At 35.6% G+C, this 18,283-nt stretch overlaps 1 pseudogene; it reads right to left on the bottom strand.

Annotated features, from left to right (window-relative positions):
• Window positions 1-16,984: 16,984 nt before the first annotated feature.
• Window positions 16,985-17,179, bottom strand: LOC123393504 (annotated as a pseudogene).
• Window positions 17,180-18,283: the final 1,104 nt, after the last annotated feature.

Raw genomic sequence — 18,283 nt, 5'->3', positions numbered from 1 at the left:
TGAAATTTGCCTCTTGTAATCTCCACTTTTGGTTTTGGTTCTGCCTTTTTGAACTATGCAAAATAAATATAATCCTTCCACTTATATGTCCTACACATGTTTTAAGACACCTATCATGGACAATATGTCCATACATTTCCCTGCTCCTGGTGGGGAAGCAGACATTACAAAAATAGCCACCCAAATGAGTATACAGATGCAAAGTTAGGTGTGTTATGAAGGAAGAAACATCTTCCTACAAGAGTGTATAGCAAAGGAACCTGAGCTATGGTCTTTACCATATTCCTCAAACCAGGGATAATGATGTTTACCTATCTTCCACATGTCCCAGCAGGCCTGCGGACCAAAGAGGTTTCTGACCAATGCTTATTTTAAAATACCTTTGTATTTTTAAAGAATTTGGACTTGCAGACAAGCTGCAAAAATTGTACAGTGAGTTTCCACAATTCCTTGACTCATCTTCCTCTAATATTAACATCTTACACAACCATAGTATATCATCAAAATTAGGAAAATAACAGTGGTATAATATTATGAACTAAACTACAGACCTTAGGTGAATTTCTTTCCTTTTTTAATTTTTGTGACGATTTTGTTTATTTATTTGAGAGAGCTACACCATGAGTGGGGGAGGGGCAGTGGGGGAATCAATCTCTCTGCTGAGCAGAATGCCCAATGCAAGGTTTGACCCCAGGATTCTGGGATCATGACCTGAGGGGAAAAAAATGACCAACTGAGCCACCCAGGTGCCTCCTTAGGCTAATTTCAGCAGTTTTCCCACTAATGATATTTTCCTGGTCTAGGATCCAACCCAGAGTCCCACATTTCTTTTACATGCCATCTCTCCTTAGTCTCTTCAGGTAGTGACAGGCCTTCTGTCTTTCTTTGTTTTCCATGACTTTAACACTTTTGAAGAATACTGGTTGGTTATTTTGTAGAATGGCCACTTAAATGAGTTTGTCTAGTGTTTTCTCATTATTATATTGAAGGTTTTCTTTTTTATTAAAGATTTTATTTATTTATTTGACACAGAGAGACAGTGAATAGGAACACAAGAAGGGGAAGAGGAAGAGGGAGAAGCATACTTCCTCCCTAGAAGGAAGCCCAGTGCAGGGCTTGATCCCAGGACCCTGGGTGTGGTGCAGATGCTTAGTGACTGAGCCACCCAGGCACCCCATATTGAAGTTTTTCATTTTTGGCAAGAAAACCACAGGAGTGATGTGCCCTTCTTAGTGCAACATATCAGAACGTACATTATGTCAATATGACTTATTATTAGCAACATTAACTTTGATCACATGGTTAAGGTGGTTTCTGACATATTTCTGCTTTAAAACATCATAAGGAATAACATGGAAGACATGGGGAAGTGAACAGGAGAAGTGAGTTGGGGGAAATTGGAGGGGGAGATGAACCATGAGACTGTAGACTCTGAGAAACAAACTGAGCGTTTTGGATGGGGGGGGGTTGGGTGAGCCTGGAGGTGGGTATTATGGAGGGCATGTATTGCATTGAGCACTGGGTGTGGTGCATAAACAATGAATTCTGGAACACTGAAAAGAAATTTAAAAATAAATAAAACAATAAATAAATATAACATGGGGTTTTTATAGCATAATTAAAAGCAAAATATTCTGAAAATTTTTGAATGAGTAACATTTTAAAAAATGAAGTTCTTTTTCTCATCTCTGTTCCCTAACCACTCATTTCTCACCCCCAGTATTCTATGCATAATAACTTTTATACATGCTTGTGTATTCACCCAGTTTCTTTATATAAATATAAGCAAATAGGAAGATATATTCTCACTCTCTCCCCTTATACACAAATGGAAGTGTACTATACACACTGTATTGCACCCCCCTCCAAGTGATTATGTCTTGGAGACATACCAGGATGCAGATAACTTTCTTCTTTTGTAAAGCAAAAGCATTCCATTGGATGAAGATACAATAGGTTATTTAATCAGCCTCACTGGATGGGCAGTAGTGTTGCTTCCAAGCCTTCCTATTGTGATTTATGACTGTGATAAAAATCTTGTAAATATCTTAGTTTTTACCTGTGGGAATATATCTGTAGAATATACTACAAATATCTTAGTTTTTACCTGTGGGAATATATCTGTAGAATATACTCCAAGATGTGACATTGCTGGGTCAAGTGATTTCATATATATATATGAAATATATAATATATTTCACATTTATGTTTTATATATATGTGAAATATATTATATGTAATATAATATTATATATATATAATAATATATATATAATATATTATTATGTATATATTATATATTATATATAATATATATATTATATACATATTATGTATATATATACATATATTATGTATATATTATTATTATATTATGTATATATTATATATAATAATATATATTATTATAATATATATTATATAATATATTATATGTATATTATTATATTACATATAATATATGTATATATATTATATATGTATATATATATTATATATGTATATATATTATATATGTATATATATTACATATATTTATGTTTTATATATATATTTCACATATATATAAAACATAAATGTGAAGTATATTATATATAATATAACAATATATTATTATATTATATATAATATATAATATATATTATGTATAACAGTATAATATTATAATATAATATATAATATATAAAATATATAATATATAATATAAAATATATATGTGAAATATATTATATTACATATAATATAACAATATAATATAATATTGTTATATTATATATATTATATATATTATATTGTTATATTATATATAATATATATTACATATAATATAATATATTTCACATATATAAAAATATATATTATATATAATATTTATATAATATAATATATTTCATATATTATATTATATTATAAGTATATTATAAATATACATATATATGTATATTTGCAAGCACCAAAGTGCCTTTTCTACCAGCTGTTTCCTCATAGCCTAATAGGATGTACTCTCAAAATTTTGGATCCTTACTAAATACTATAAGGAAACAGAAATGTATTTCAGTGTAATTTTGGTCACATTTCTCACATAATAACAAAGGAATGTGAACATCTTTTCATGTTTGAGAGCTATTCAAATTTCCTTTTTAAGTGAACTGTCAGTTCATCTTATTTTCCCATTTTAATTGATCCTTTATGATTATGAAGAGTTTTTAACATATGAAGGAAAATTAGCTTTCTTTTTTATTTATGCTGGACATCTTCTGTTTGTTCCTTTAGATCTACTACTCATCTTTCTCCTTCCTGTTCTGTGCCCCAGAATACTGACTAACATCATGTCAATGGACTCCCTTGGCCTATAATGTTTGGTTAATAGGAATTCTTATTAGAAGTTAAGAGGGAGGTAGGAGAGTGAGAATGAAGTAGTTATTCTTCCAGTGCCCTCCCTACAGGGTTGCCTTGAGATAATTGCATGCCTTAATCAAGCTGGTCTTCTCCACATAACTCTTTTCTTCCAGATTCCAGTAACCATTCCCTCTCCTCCCTCCTTCAAGCCTAAATGTGGTAAAAGCTTTGATGTTACTAGTTCTGGGGTGTTATGTTATCCTTGTGACTCCCTTATGCTATCCACACCTTTCTAAATAGTTCCTTTATTAAACTTTCTTTGAAGACAACTAGATGACATTCACATTAGGATAAATAACACAGAAAACAACCTGATGACTGGCAAAACAAACTCCACAGCTAAAAACAGAGAAAAGGCCATGTTAAAGAAGGTAGGTAGGGTGAAGACATGGTTTGGGAGAAAAACAGATGGATCCATCCATAGTTGGGAGGGACCAGTGGCAAGAAGGACAGAAAACAGACTATCACATCAGGGAGCCCACATGGGGAAGATGAATTCCTATAAAGTTTGACTTTGAAAAAGAGAGGAGCCAAATCTCATAAGTTCTTACAACCAGAGGTACTTAAAGCCTGGACTGTTACAGTTCAGCAGGCTCAGCTCTGGGAAAGACCATAGAGCATTAGGAAGTGGCATTCTAACCCTTTAAGGGACAAGACAGAAGGCCAGTAGATGTACAGCTTGGAAGCAGTGGTTTGGAAAAAACAGGCAGATGGGAGAAAGTTGTTTACTCATCTCAGAGCATGACCCAGAGATGCAGGGATTGTGGGGAGATCTCTCCAGGAAAAAAGGGAGCTGTCAGGCACCAATTCCTTCCCCTGATCCCCAGAATAAACACACAGCCACCTGTAGGGACCAGTGTGGCTCTCACACTCACTATGTAACTTCTTTAAACCAATTGCTGACCCTCCTCCACTTATCAATAGATCTGTCATACCCAGTCACTCTTATTTCAGTCATGATGTTGTGAGCCCCCTCACCCAGAAGACCAGTGCAAACAATACCAATATCTCAGCCCCTGGCCCATGCATTTTTGTCAGTGGCAGCAGGTGTCATCTCACAAGCAGACCAGCCCGCACATTGTTAAAGCATTCCTCATGCAGTGGGGACCAAACGCGGCCCCACACAAGGCAAAAAGAACCTCTGCAGATAACTAGAGTGAAGGAAGAAGTGGCCAGAACTAAAAGACAAAGCATAGGTAATACACATAGGAGACACTCCCTGAAGTACCAGGTCCTGGGGAATAGGAGACACTGCATTACAGGACCTCTTCATCATAAGGCCATCACCTTCAGGAGGAGGAGATGTAGCTGATTTTCCTAAAAAACAGAAACGGATAGAGTTAGATGAAATGAAGAAACAAAGAAATATGACACAAATGAAGGAACAGGACAAAACTACAGTAAGAGACCTAAATGAAACCGGTATTTGATAGAGAATTTGAATGATCACAAAGGTACTCCCTGGACATGAAAAAAGAGTGAAAGACATCAGTAACACCCTTAACAAAATGACAATAAAAGAACCAATCAGAGAAGAACACAATAAATAAAATTAAAAATACCCTTGGAAAAAATAGCAGGACAGAGTAAGTATAGAAATAAATTAATGATCTAGAAGACAGAGTAATGAAAATAATCAAGGTGAACAAATGAGAGAAAAAGTTATGCAAAATAAGAATGCACATAGAGAACTCAAGTGTGGGAACATTCACATTATAGAGGCCCCAAAAGAACATGAGAGAGAAAAGGGGGCAGAAAGTTTATTTGAAGAAATAATAGTTGAAATCTTCAAAAAATCTGGGGAAGAAAACAAATGTCAAGATCCAGGAGGCACAAAGATCCCTCCAAAAATCAACCCAATGAGGTCCACACCAAGATACAAAGTAATTAAAATGGAAAAATGTAGTGATAAAGAAAAAAAAATTAAAGTGGTAAAAGAAGACAATTATATACAAAGGAAACCCACTAAGACTATCCGCAGGTTATTCAGCAGAACTTTGCAGGCCAGAAGATATTGGCATGATACATTCAAAGTGCTAAAACAGAAAAAAATCTGTAGCCAAGCATAATCTATCCAGCAAGGCTATCATTCAGAATAGAAAAAGATAAAAAGTTTCTCAATAAATAAAAATTAAAGGAGTTTATGACCACTAAATCAACCCTGCAAGAAATATTAAAAAGGGCTCTTTGAATGGAAAGGAAAGACCATAAGAGTATGGAACGAAAAAAAAAAAAAGGCAGCAAAATAAATACATTTGTATAAAGCAATCAAGGGATTCACAAAATAAAAGGATGTAAAATGTGAGACCATGTACCTAAAACATGGGATGGCGGGGGAGAAGAGTAAACAAGAGGTTCAAACTTAAGTGACCATCAACTTAATATACACTGCTATATGAAGAGCATGTTATATACAGGCCTAATGAGAACCACAAATCACAAGCCAGTAATAGATATGCAAAGAATCAAGAGAAAGGAATCCAAGAATACTACTAAAGAAAACCAACAAACCATGAAAGATAGCAATGGAAGAAAAAAATCAGAGGAAAAAACAAAAATGGCCAGAAAACAAGTATGAAAATAGTAATAAATACGTACCTATGAATAATTGTTTTGAATGTAAATGGACTAAACATTTTATTCAAAAGACAGGGTGACAGAACGGATTAAAAAAAAATGCCCATCTGTATGTTGCCTATAAGAGACTCATTTCAGACCTAAAGACACCTTCAGATTGAAAGTGAGTTAATGGAGAAATATTTATCATGCAAATGGATGTGAAGAGAAAGTCATAGTAGCAATACTTATATTGGAGAAAATAGACTGTAAAATGAAGGCTAATGAGACAAAGTAATCATTCAGGGAACAATCCTAAAAGAAGATAAAACAATTATAAATACTTATGCACCCAACATGGGAGCAGCCAAATACATAAAAAGTTAAAAGCAAACATAAAGGAACTAATCAATATTAATACAATAATAGTAGGGGACTTTAACCCTCCACTTATATCTATGGGCAGATCATCTAAAGAGAAAATCAACAAGGAAACAGTGGCTTTGAATGTCAGACTGGACCTGATGGATTTAACAAATATATTCAGAATATTACATCCAAAAACATCAGAACACACATTACTTTCAAGTACATGTGGAACTTTCTCCAGAATAGACCACATATTAGGCCACCATACAAATCTCAATGAATTAAAAAGGATGAAATTCACACCCGCAGACCTCAAGTTATATTACAAGCTGTAGTAATCAAAGCAGTATGGAACTGGCATAAAACTGACACATATATTAATGTAGGAGAGTAGAAAACACAGAAATAAATCCACAATTTCATAGACAATCTTTGAAAAAGGAAGAAGAATATCCAATGGGAAAAGTCTCTTCAACAAATGGTGTTGGGAAAACTGGACAGGTACATGCAAAAGAATGAAACTGGACCACTTCCTTACAACATACACACACAAACACACACACACACACACACACACACACACACACACAATTCAAAATGAATAAGTACTAAACCTGAAACAATAAAAATCCTGGAAGAGAGCAGAAGCAGTAATTTCTCTGCCATCAGCCATAGCAACATCTTTCTATGTTTATCTCCTGAGGCAAGGGACATAAAAGCAAAAATAAACTGTTGGGAATACATCAAAATAAAAAGCTCCTGCACATCAAAGGAAACAATCATAAAAACTAAAGGCAAAACTATGGAATGGGAGAATATATTTGCAAATATCATATGTGATAAAGGGTTAATATGCAAAATATATAAAGAACTGATACAACTCAACATCCAAAGGACAATTCACTTAAAAATGGTCAGAGGACATGAACAGACATTTCTCCAACGAGGACATACAGATGACCAACAGGCACATAAAAAGATGCTCAATATCACTATATCACTCATGATCGGGGAAATGCAAATCAAATCTAAAATGAGTTATCACCTCACACTTGTCAGCAGAGCTAAAATCATAAACACAAGAAACAACAAGTGTTGGTGAGGATGTGGAGAAAAATGAACACTTGTGCACTGTTGAAGGGAATGGCTGTTTTCCAGCCATTCTGGAAAACAGTACAGTTAAACTGCTTTAAAATCCAATAATTGCACTGCTGGGTATTTAGCTAATAAATCCAAAAACACTAATTTAAAGGGATATATGTGACCTTAAGTTTACTGCTGCATTATTTACAATAGCTAAATCATAGAAGAACTCCATATGTCTATCAACAGATGAATGAATAAAGAAGAAGTATATATGAGGGAGACAAGATGGTGGGGAACTAGGAGGAGGTGCTGTTTCAACCTGTACCCTAAAGTGAGCTGATTACCTACCAAAGAACTCTGATCACCCAGGAAATCAGCCTGAGATTAGAATTATAAACGTCTGGATCTCTTCGAGGGCAGAAGACTCCAGTGGGCAGGTAAAGTGGAGTGGGAACATTGGAATGACATCAGAAGATAAACAAAAGGAGGAGGTGGCCAAAAGAAGTGACCCATTGGAAAGTAATACCCCAATAAAAGAGTGCTCTGTGTCTGGGGACCAGTATTAACTTGTAGTCTGGTTGAAAGCATTCAAAAAGAGCAAAGGATCATGGGGGAAAATTGTGGGAATTGGGGCACTTAGGAACAGGGGTTAAGTCCCCAGACTGAGGACAGCCAACCCTGGCCCTGAGCCAGAGAGAGTGCGGTGGAGAAACCAGGTCTTGGTCCCTGAGCCGGATGGAGCATGCCTGAGAGCACCTGGGTGACTGCTCCCATGAGGGGCTGGGAGCCTCACCAGCCAGCAGAACCACAGGCCTTTTTGCACCCGCCATGCATGCGCCATGCTCTCAGAATCTGAGTCCCACCCCATACCTCCCCCTGAGAAAGGTGCTTGCAGACGCCAGCCTGGCTCTCTCAGACCCGGAAAGTCTGAGCACTCCCAACCCGGACCAGCAGGAAAATCTCAGTGTGCTATCACTGCTTGGGACCTTTCTGGTGGTCTGGAGCTAACCAGACAGCCGTCGCTGTTGTGGTTAGGGGTACAAGCAGGAGTTCATGCATCCCCAGGGACCACGACCAGGAATGTGCTCTGCCAGCGGCCGAGGAGGATTTTACATGCTCTGGAGCACCCAGAGGGCAGCAGACTGAGGCTTCTTTCTGAGAGGGAGGTCTGGGTGCAGTTTGCTTTCCTCTAAACCTCCAAAAACCATCAAAAGCTGTCAAGGCGAGAAAAAACAAATGAACAAACAAACAGAAACACCTCCAGAGAACAAAAACCTGAAAAACCGGTTTCCTTAGAGCCCACCCCCTTGAGGGGGGCCGGAGGATTTAACTCAGGAAACACTGCCTGAAAGCCCATGCGGCGGGCCCCTCCCCCAGAAAGCCAACAAGGTGGGGGGAGACAAGAGAACAACCACTACTACTTCATAGATACAACATTTACTTTTAATTCGTTTCCACTATTCTTGTTTACTTTTTTATAGATAATTTTTAACCTATTTACCATCACAGTGAGATGTCCAGTACATCAAATTCGATAATAATCTTTTAACCCGAACTTTTGGATACATATACCGATGTTTTTCTTTTGCTTTTCTATTTTTAAACTTTTTTAAATTTTAGTTTAGTTTAGTTTATTCTTTTTTAATTTTTATTTTTTTAATATTCATATAGAGTTAAACTTCAAGGTAATCCCCTTCCTCAATCAATGCTTCCCCAATAGGTAAACCAATTTTTAATCCCGCTTTATTTTAGGAAAGTTGAGTCCTTTAATAAAGATATCAAGATACATCCAGGAAGAATCAAAACAACCTTCCTCACCCACACAGAATTTACAACCACTCTCTCATCTTTTTCTTCCACCAGTGTTTCTGTGTTTTTGTGTTTGTCCTGGTAGTATATAAATCTTATACTTGGGGTTCTTTATGACGAGGTTCTTTTTTTGTTTTGCTTATATATATATATTTTTTCTCTTGTCATCTACTTCTATCAGTCATTTTGTTTGTCTGTTTTTGTTTGTATACTTCAAAAATCTTACCTTGGGGCCAAGTTAGGCTGGGCCTTCTCTTTTATTTTATATTTCTTTTTTTTTTCCCTGTCCCTCTCTCTCTTCTTTTCTTTTCTCTCTCTTTCTTTTTTCTTTCGTTTTGGTGGGGACTCTTGATTGCTCAGAAGCATTCCAGGGTGCACCTTGCCTATACCATGGTAAATACATTCAGCTACATCCGTTTAGCCATCTCTCACCAAAATGACTAGGAGGAAGAATGCCCAACAGAAGAAAAATTCAGAGGCTGGGCTTTCTGCAACAGAGCTAATGGCTATCAGAATAGACAATATGTCAGAAAGAGAATTCAGGCTAACAAGTATCCAGGCAGAACTAATTTGTCAAGAGCCAAGGATGACAAAATGGAATTGATTAGGGCAGAACTGAAAGCCACCAGGGATGATGTTCACAATGTTCTCAATGAGTTCCAATATAATCTAAGTTCTCTAAAAGCTAGGGTAACTGAGACAGAAGATAGAATTAGTGATCTGGAGGACAAGCAGATAGAGATAAATTATCAGGAGGAAGCCTGGAACAAACAGCTTAGAAACCACGAAAACAGAATTAAGGAAATAAATGACACTATGAAATGTTGCAACGTCAGAATTATTGGAGTCCCTGAGAGGGAGGAGAAAGAAGGAAATCTAGGATATATAGTGGAACATATTCTCCATGAAAATGTTCCCAATCTCGTGAATGGAAACCAGTGTTCATGTGCTAGAGGCAGAACGGTCTCCCCCCAAGATTATGGATTCTCGAAAGTCCTCAAAACACCTGATAGTAAGAATGATGAATCATAAATGTAGACAGGATCTCTTGAAAGCAGCTAGGACAAAGAAGCTCCTTACGTACAGAAGAAAGCCCATCAGAATAACGTCAGACCTGTCAACAGAAACCTGGCAAGCCAGAAAGGCCTGGCAAGATATATTCAGGAAACTAAATGAGAAGAACAGGCAGTCAATAATACTTTATCCAGCAAGACTGACATTCAAAATGGATGGAGAGATAAAGAGTTTCCAAGACCAGCAAGGCTTAAAAGAGTATGCAGCCACCAAGCTGACACTGCATGAAATATTAAGGGGGGTTTTATAAAAGAGAAAAAATTCCTAAGAATATCATGAAACAGAAATATAGATCAAGAAAGAAAGACTTCAAAGGTAACACAATGTCAATAAAAACGTATCTATCAATAATCACTCTGAAAGTGAATGGCCTAAATGCACCCATAAAATGGCACAGGTTGCAGATTGGATAAAACGACAGGACCCATCCATATGTTGTCTACAAGAGACCCATTTTGAACCTAAAGATACACGCAGACTGAAAGTGAAAGGATGGAGAAGCATCTTTGATGCCAATGGGCCTCAAAAGAAGGCTGGAGTAATGATTCTCATATCAGATAAATTAGATTTTAAACTAAAGACTGTAGTCAGAGATACAGAAGGACACTACATCATTCTTAAAGGGACTATCTACCAAGATGATCTAACAATTGTAAATATCTATGCCCCCAATATGGGAGCAACCAATTACATAAGAAAACTGTTAATCAAGATAAAGAGTCATATTGATATGAATACATTAATAGTAGGAGATCTAAACACCCCTCTCTCAGATATAGACAGATCACTGAAGCAGAAAATCAAAAAAGAAACAAGGGCATTGAATGACACATTGGACCAGATGGACCTCATAAATATATACAGAACATTCCACCCTAAAACAACAGAATACTCATTCTTCTTGAGTGCACATAGAACCTTCTTCAGAATAGACCACATACTGGGTCACAAATCAGGGCTCAAATGATACCAAAAGATTGAGATTATTCCCTGCATATTCTCTGATCACAGTGTTTTGAAACTGGAGCTCAATCACAAAGAAAAGTTCTAAAGGAATTCAAACACCTGAAAGCTAACAACCACCCTGCTTAAGAATGCTTGGATCAACCAGAAGATCAAAGAAGAACTGAAACAATTCATGGAAACCAATGACAATGAAGACACTTTAGCCCAAAACCTATGGGATACAGCAAAGGTGGTCCTAAGGGGGAAATACAAAGCTATCCAAGGCTCCCTCAAAAAAATTGAAAAATCCAGAATCCACCAGTTATCTCTATACCTTAAAGAACTGGAGAGTCAACAACAAATCAAACCAACTCCACACACAAGAAGGGAAATAGTAAAGATTAGAGCAGAAATCAATGAGGTAGAAACTAGAGATATAGTAGAACGTATCAATGAAACTAGAAGCTGTTTTTTGAAAGAATCAATAAGACTGATAAACCATTGGCCACACTAATCCAAATGAAATGAGAGAAGGCTCAAATTAATAAAATTATGAATGAAAAGGGAGAGATCACAACTTAACACCAAGGAAGTAGAAACAATCATCAGAAGTTATTATCAACAGTTTTATACCAATAAGTTAAGCAACCTAGATGAAATGGATGCATTCCTGGAAAATTATAAACTCCCAAAATTGAACCAGGAAGGAACTGACAACCTGAATAGACCAATATCTAGTAATGAGATTGAAGCAGTGATCAAAAACCTCCCAAAACACAAGAGCCCAGGACCTGATGGATTCCCTGGGGAATTCTATCAAACTTTCAAAGGAGAAATAACACTTATTCTCCTGAAGCTGTTTCAAAAATTGAAGCAGAAGGAAAATTTCCAGACTCTTTCTATGAAGCCAGCATTACCCTGATCCCCAAACCAGGCAATGACCACACCAAAAAAAGAGAGTTTCAGACCAATATCACTGATGAATATGGATGCTAAGATTCTCAACCAGAGCCTAGCAAGCAAGGTCCACTAGCATGTTAAAAAGATTATCCACCATGACCAGGTGGGATTCATCTCTGGATTACAAGGATGGCTCAACACTCGCAAATCAATGTGATAGAACAAATCATTAAAAGAGAGAAAAGAAACACATGGTCCTCTCAATTGATTCAGAAAAAGTATTTGACAAAATCCAGCATCTGTTCCTGATTAAAACGCTTCAAAGTATAGGGATAGAGGGAACATTTCTGAACTTCATAAAATCTATCTGAAAAATCAACAGCAAATATCATCCTCAATGGGAAAAAAGCTCACAGCCTTCCCATTGGGATCAGGAACACGACAAGGATGCCCACACTCACCAGTCTAGTTCAACATAGTATTAGAAGTCCTAGCAACAGCAATCATACAACAAAGAGAAATAAAAGGTACCCAAACTGACAATGAAGAAGTCAAACTCTCCCTCTTCACAGAAGAAATGATACTTTATATGGAAAACCCAAAAGACTCCATCCCCAAACTACTAGAACTCATACAACAATTCAGCAACGTGGCAGGATACAAAGTCAATGTACAGAAATCAATTGCTTTCTTTTACACTAACAATGAAAATACAGAAAGGGAAATTAGAGAATCTATTTCATTTACTATAGCACCAAGAACCATAAGATATCTGGGAATAAACCTAACCAAAGAGGTAAAGGATCTGTACTTGAGGAACTACAGAACACTCATGACAGAAATTGAAGAAGACACAAAAAGATGGAAGATTATTCCATGCCCTTGGATTGGAAGAATAAACGTTGTTAAAATGTCTATACTGCCTGAAGCAATCTATACTTTTAATACCATTCCGATAAAAATTCCATGAGTATTTTTCAAAGAGCTGGAATAAATAATTCTAAAATTTGTATGGAATCAGAAGAGACCCCGAATCACTAAGGAAATGTTGAAAAAGAGTAACAAAACTGGGGCCATCACGCTACCTGATTTCAAGCTTTACTACAAAGCTGTGATCACCAAGATAGCATGGTACTGGCATAAAAACAGACACATAGACCAGTGAAACAGAGTAGAGAGCCTAGATATGGACCCTCAACTCTATGGTCAAATGCAAATAATCTTTGAGAAAGCAAGAAAAAATACACAGGGATAAAAGACAGTCTCTTCAATAAATGGTGCTGGGAAAACTGGGCAGCTATTTGTAGAAGAATGAAACTCGACCATTCTCTTACACCATACACAAAGATAAACTCGAAATAGATAAAAAGCCTCAATGTGAGACAGGAATCCATCAGAATCCCAAAGGAGAACATAGGCAGTAACCTCTTCGATAGCAGCCACAGCAACTTCTTTCAAGATATGTCTCCAAACGCAAAGGAAACAAAAGCAAAAATGAACTTTTGGGACTTCATAAAGATCAAAAGCTTCTGTGCAGTAAAGGAAACATGAACAAAACAAAGAGGCAACCCACGGAATGGGAGAAGACACTTGCAAATGACAGTACAGACAAAAGTTTGATATCCAGGATCTATAAAGAACTCCTCAAACTCAACACAAACAAAACAGATAATCATGTCAAAAAAATGGGCAGAAGACATGAACAGACACTTCTCCAATAAAGACTTACAAATGGCTGTCAGACACATGAAAAAATGTTCATCATCACTAGCCATCAGGGGAATCCAAATTAAAACCACATTGAGATACCACCTTACACCAGTTAGAATGGCCAAAATTAGCAAGACAGGAAACAACATGTGTTGGAGAGGATGTGGAGAAAGAGTACTCTCTTATACTGTTGATGGGAATGGAAGTTGGTGCAGCCACTTTGGAGAACAGTGTGGAAATTCCTCAAGAAACTAAAAATTGACCCTGCAATTGCACTACTGGGTGTTTACCCCAATGATACAAATGTAGTGAAAAGACTGGCCAATGTACCCCAATGTACCCCAATGTTTATAGCAGTAATGTCCGTGGTTGCCAGACTGTGGAAAGAACAATAATGCCCTTCAACAGATGAATGGATGAGGAAGATGAGGTCCATAAACAGTATGAAGTATTATGCCTCCATCAGAAATGATGAATACCCAACTTTTGTATCAACTTTGATGGGACTGGAAGAGATTATGCTGAGTGAAATAAGTCAAGCAGAGAGAGTCAATTATCATATGGTTTCACTTATTTGTGGAGCATAACAAATAACAAAGAGGACATAGGGAGATGGAGAGGAGAAGGGAGATGAGAGAAACTGGAAGGGAGATGAACCATGAGAGACTATGGACTCTGAAAAACAATCTGACGGTTTTGAAGGGGTGGGGGGTAGGAGGTGTTGAGTATTATGGAGGGCACGTATGACATGGAGCACTGGGTGTGGTGCATAAACAATGAATTCTGATACACTGAAAAGAAATTAATAAAAATGTTTATTATTAAAAATTATATTCTAATACTGCAACACTGATGTGTCAATCACTTTGAACTCTATCATATAACTTAAAAGACAAAAGTATTAAGATTAGGTATAGTTACAATATTTTGTTAATTATTATACAGTATAAAAAGTTGCAAATTTTCCCATCAACAACATAAAAATCTAGGAAGAGTCAATCAAAAGTATATAACTATTTTATGCAATTAAATTATATTATTATCAGCCTTATAAAGACTTTTAACTGTAATATATACTATGAAAACCTCCCAGTAATCACAAAGGTAAACTGTAATACATATGCAAATGATAATGAGAGAAAGACCAAAGCATACCACGCAAAAATTTTTATCAATTTACAAAGAAAGCCAGTAAGAGTTAAATAAAAAGGAACAAAGGAAATACAAAACAATGAGAGAGAAATGAGCAAAATGGCAATAGAAATTCCTCACCTAGCAATAATACTCTAAGTATAAATGGTTTAAATTATCCAATTAAGTGACTTAAAATGGCTAACTAAAAAAGCAAGATCCAACTATATGCTGCATAGAAGAGATTCAAATAAGATTTAAGAACACTCATTGACTGAAAGTGGAAGGAATGGAAATGGAAACTAAAATGAAACTAAAGGAGAGAGCAGAGGCACCTATACTTGTATGATACAAAATGGACTTTATCTCTAAAGTTGTAATGAGAGGCAAAGAGATCATTATATAACAACAAAGGGGTCAATTCATGAAGAGGATGAACCAATTGTTAATATATGTGCATCAAATATAGGAGCACCTAAATATAGTAAACAGATCTGAAGGGAAAAATATACAGCAATATGATAATGGAGAGGAACCTCAATACACTACTTTCAATAATGGATATATCATCAAGACAGAAAGTAAATAAGAAACATTGGACTTGAACTACATTTTAGGACAAATGGATCCAAAAGATATATATAGATCATTTTATGCAACAACAGCTGGATACACTTTCTTTACAAGGGCAAATGGGACATTCTTAAAGATAAATCATAGTTTAGGTCACAAAATAAATCTTAAAGAATTTAGGAAGATTAAAATTATATCCAGTATGTTTTCTGAGCACAATGGTGTGAAACCACAAATCAATAAATGAAAGAAAGCTGGTAAATTCACAGGTAGGTATAAATTAACACATTCCTTAATAACCAATAAGCCAAAGGGGGAAAAAATTGAAAGGCAGATCAAAAAAAATCTTAGATAAACAAAAATGAAAACAACTGCCTAAATTTATGGGATGGAGTTAAAATAATTTTGTAGTGATAAATTCCTACATTATGATAAAAGGAAGACTTAAAATCAATAACCTTACCTTTCACCTCAATAAACTAGAGAAAAGAAGAACAAACTAACCCCAAAGTAATCAGAGGGAGAGGAATAATAAATATAAGAGCAGAAATAAATGAAACAGACACTGGAAGGACAATATAAAAGATCAATGAAACTACGAATTGGTTTTTCAAAGGATAAACAAAATTTGCTAATCTTTAACAAGACTAATTACAAAAATATTCAAATTAATAAAATTACAAATGACAAAGAATACATTTCAACTTATTTCACTGTAATACAAAAAAATCATAAAAACTACAATGAACAATTATACACCAGCAAATTAGATAAGTGAGAAGACATGGAAGAATCTTAGTAAGATACAACTTATCAAGAATTTTTATCTTGATATTAGAATATTACAATGACTCATGAAGTAATAGAACATCTGAAAAGACTTTTAACAGGGAAGGAGAACCAATAACCAAAAATCTCCTTACAGGAGTAAACTTGTGATGAGCACCAGGTGTTGTATGGAAGTGTAGAATCACTATATTGTACACATGAAACTAATATTACACTGTATGTTAACTAACTGGAAATTAAATCAAAAAGAATTATAAGTATTAAAAGTCAATTGAAATACAAATAAGGCAAATATTTGACAATATATTTGATCAGAAGGATCAAATACCAAACATGTCAATGGATTTGAGACCATTCTGCTTCATGTTGTATATATAGTTGATACTTGAACACACATGGGGGTGGGACACTGACCATGTATACAGTAAAAAATCCATGTATAATTTTTGACTCCCCCCAAATTAAGTACTAATAGACTACTGTTGACCAGAAGCCAACACACATTTTTGTGTTGTATGTATTCCATACTCTATTCTTACAATAAAGTAATCTAGAGAAAATAAAATGTTATTAAAATCACAAGGAGGCAAAAATACATTTTTACTACTGTCTGTATACCTACTGAAAACAATACGCATGTAAGTGCACCTACACATTTCCAAATATGTATGTTCAAGGGTCAACTATAATTTCAAACTATTTTATGTTTACTTACAAGCCCAGTCCCCTTTCTCTTTGCTTCTCAATTTTTAATCTGATTTGAATTGGAATGTTTAATTAGCAATCATCATGCCTCAGATAAACCTCATTGGCTACGATACTGCCACTGTGCAAAGCTGAATTGGAATGTTTAATTACATTTTAATTAATATTAAAAAAATCTCCTTAGAAATAAAAGCTTGAGACCAGATAGAGTCACTGGTGGATTCTACCTAGCATATAAAAAAGAATTAATAACAATACTTCTTAAATTTTTCTAGAACACTGAAGATGAAGGAAAACTTCCAAACTCATTTTATGAGGCCAGTATTACCTGAAGCCAGAATACTGAAGCCAGAAAAGAACATGTTCAATAGAGATGAAAAAATTCTCAACAAAATGCTGGCAAACTGAATTCAAGAGTGCATGAAAAGAATCATACACCATGATCAAACAGGATTTATCCCTGGGATGCAAGAAAGGCTCTTGATGCAAATCAGTAAATGTAATACACCTCATATCAATAAATGCATAAAAAGCATTTGACAGAATCCACAACCTTTGCTGATAAAAATGCTCAACAAATTGGTTTAGGAGTGTATTTTAATATAAAAAGTTTCTATATGACAAGGTCGCAAATACCATCATACACAACAGTGAAAATTTAAAAGCTTTTCTTCTAAAATCACATACAAGACAAGGATGACCACTCTTACCACTCTTATTCAATATAGTAATGCAAGTCTTAACCACAGCGAGTAGGCATGAAAAAGAAATGAAAATCATCCAGATCAGAAAGTAAGATAAAAAAACTACCTGTTTTCAGATGACATGGCTTTCTGATGGAAAAAACCATAAAGATTCCACCAAAATAATGAATGAATTCACCAAAGATGTTGGGTACAGATTCAATATATAAACACCAGTATGTTCACTTACACTAATAAAGGACTATTTGAAAGATAATTAACAATGCAATCTCAGGAGTAGGAAGATACTGGTGGAGTAGGAGGACCTTAGGTTTGCCTCATCCCACAAACACAGCTAGATAGGTATCAAATCATCCTAAGCACCACGGAAAGACCTGAAGACTGACAGAACAAATCCCACAACTAAAGGGAGAGAAGAGGCCACTTCAAAGAAGGCAAAGAGTGTGCAGATATAGTTTGGGGAGGCATGGATCATGGCTACTGAGGATGGGATGGATCAATGGTCATGAATAAGGAAAAGAGAGAGAGAGAGA

This window comes from Mustela putorius, unplaced genomic scaffold (genome assembly GCF_011764305.1).
Source record: "Mustela putorius furo isolate JIRA1106 unplaced genomic scaffold, ASM1176430v1.1 tig00000870_pilon_pilon_pilon, whole genome shotgun sequence".
Lineage (NCBI taxonomy): Eukaryota > Metazoa > Chordata > Mammalia > Carnivora > Mustelidae > Mustela > Mustela putorius.
This window is presented reverse-complemented; position numbering and strand designations above follow the sequence as displayed.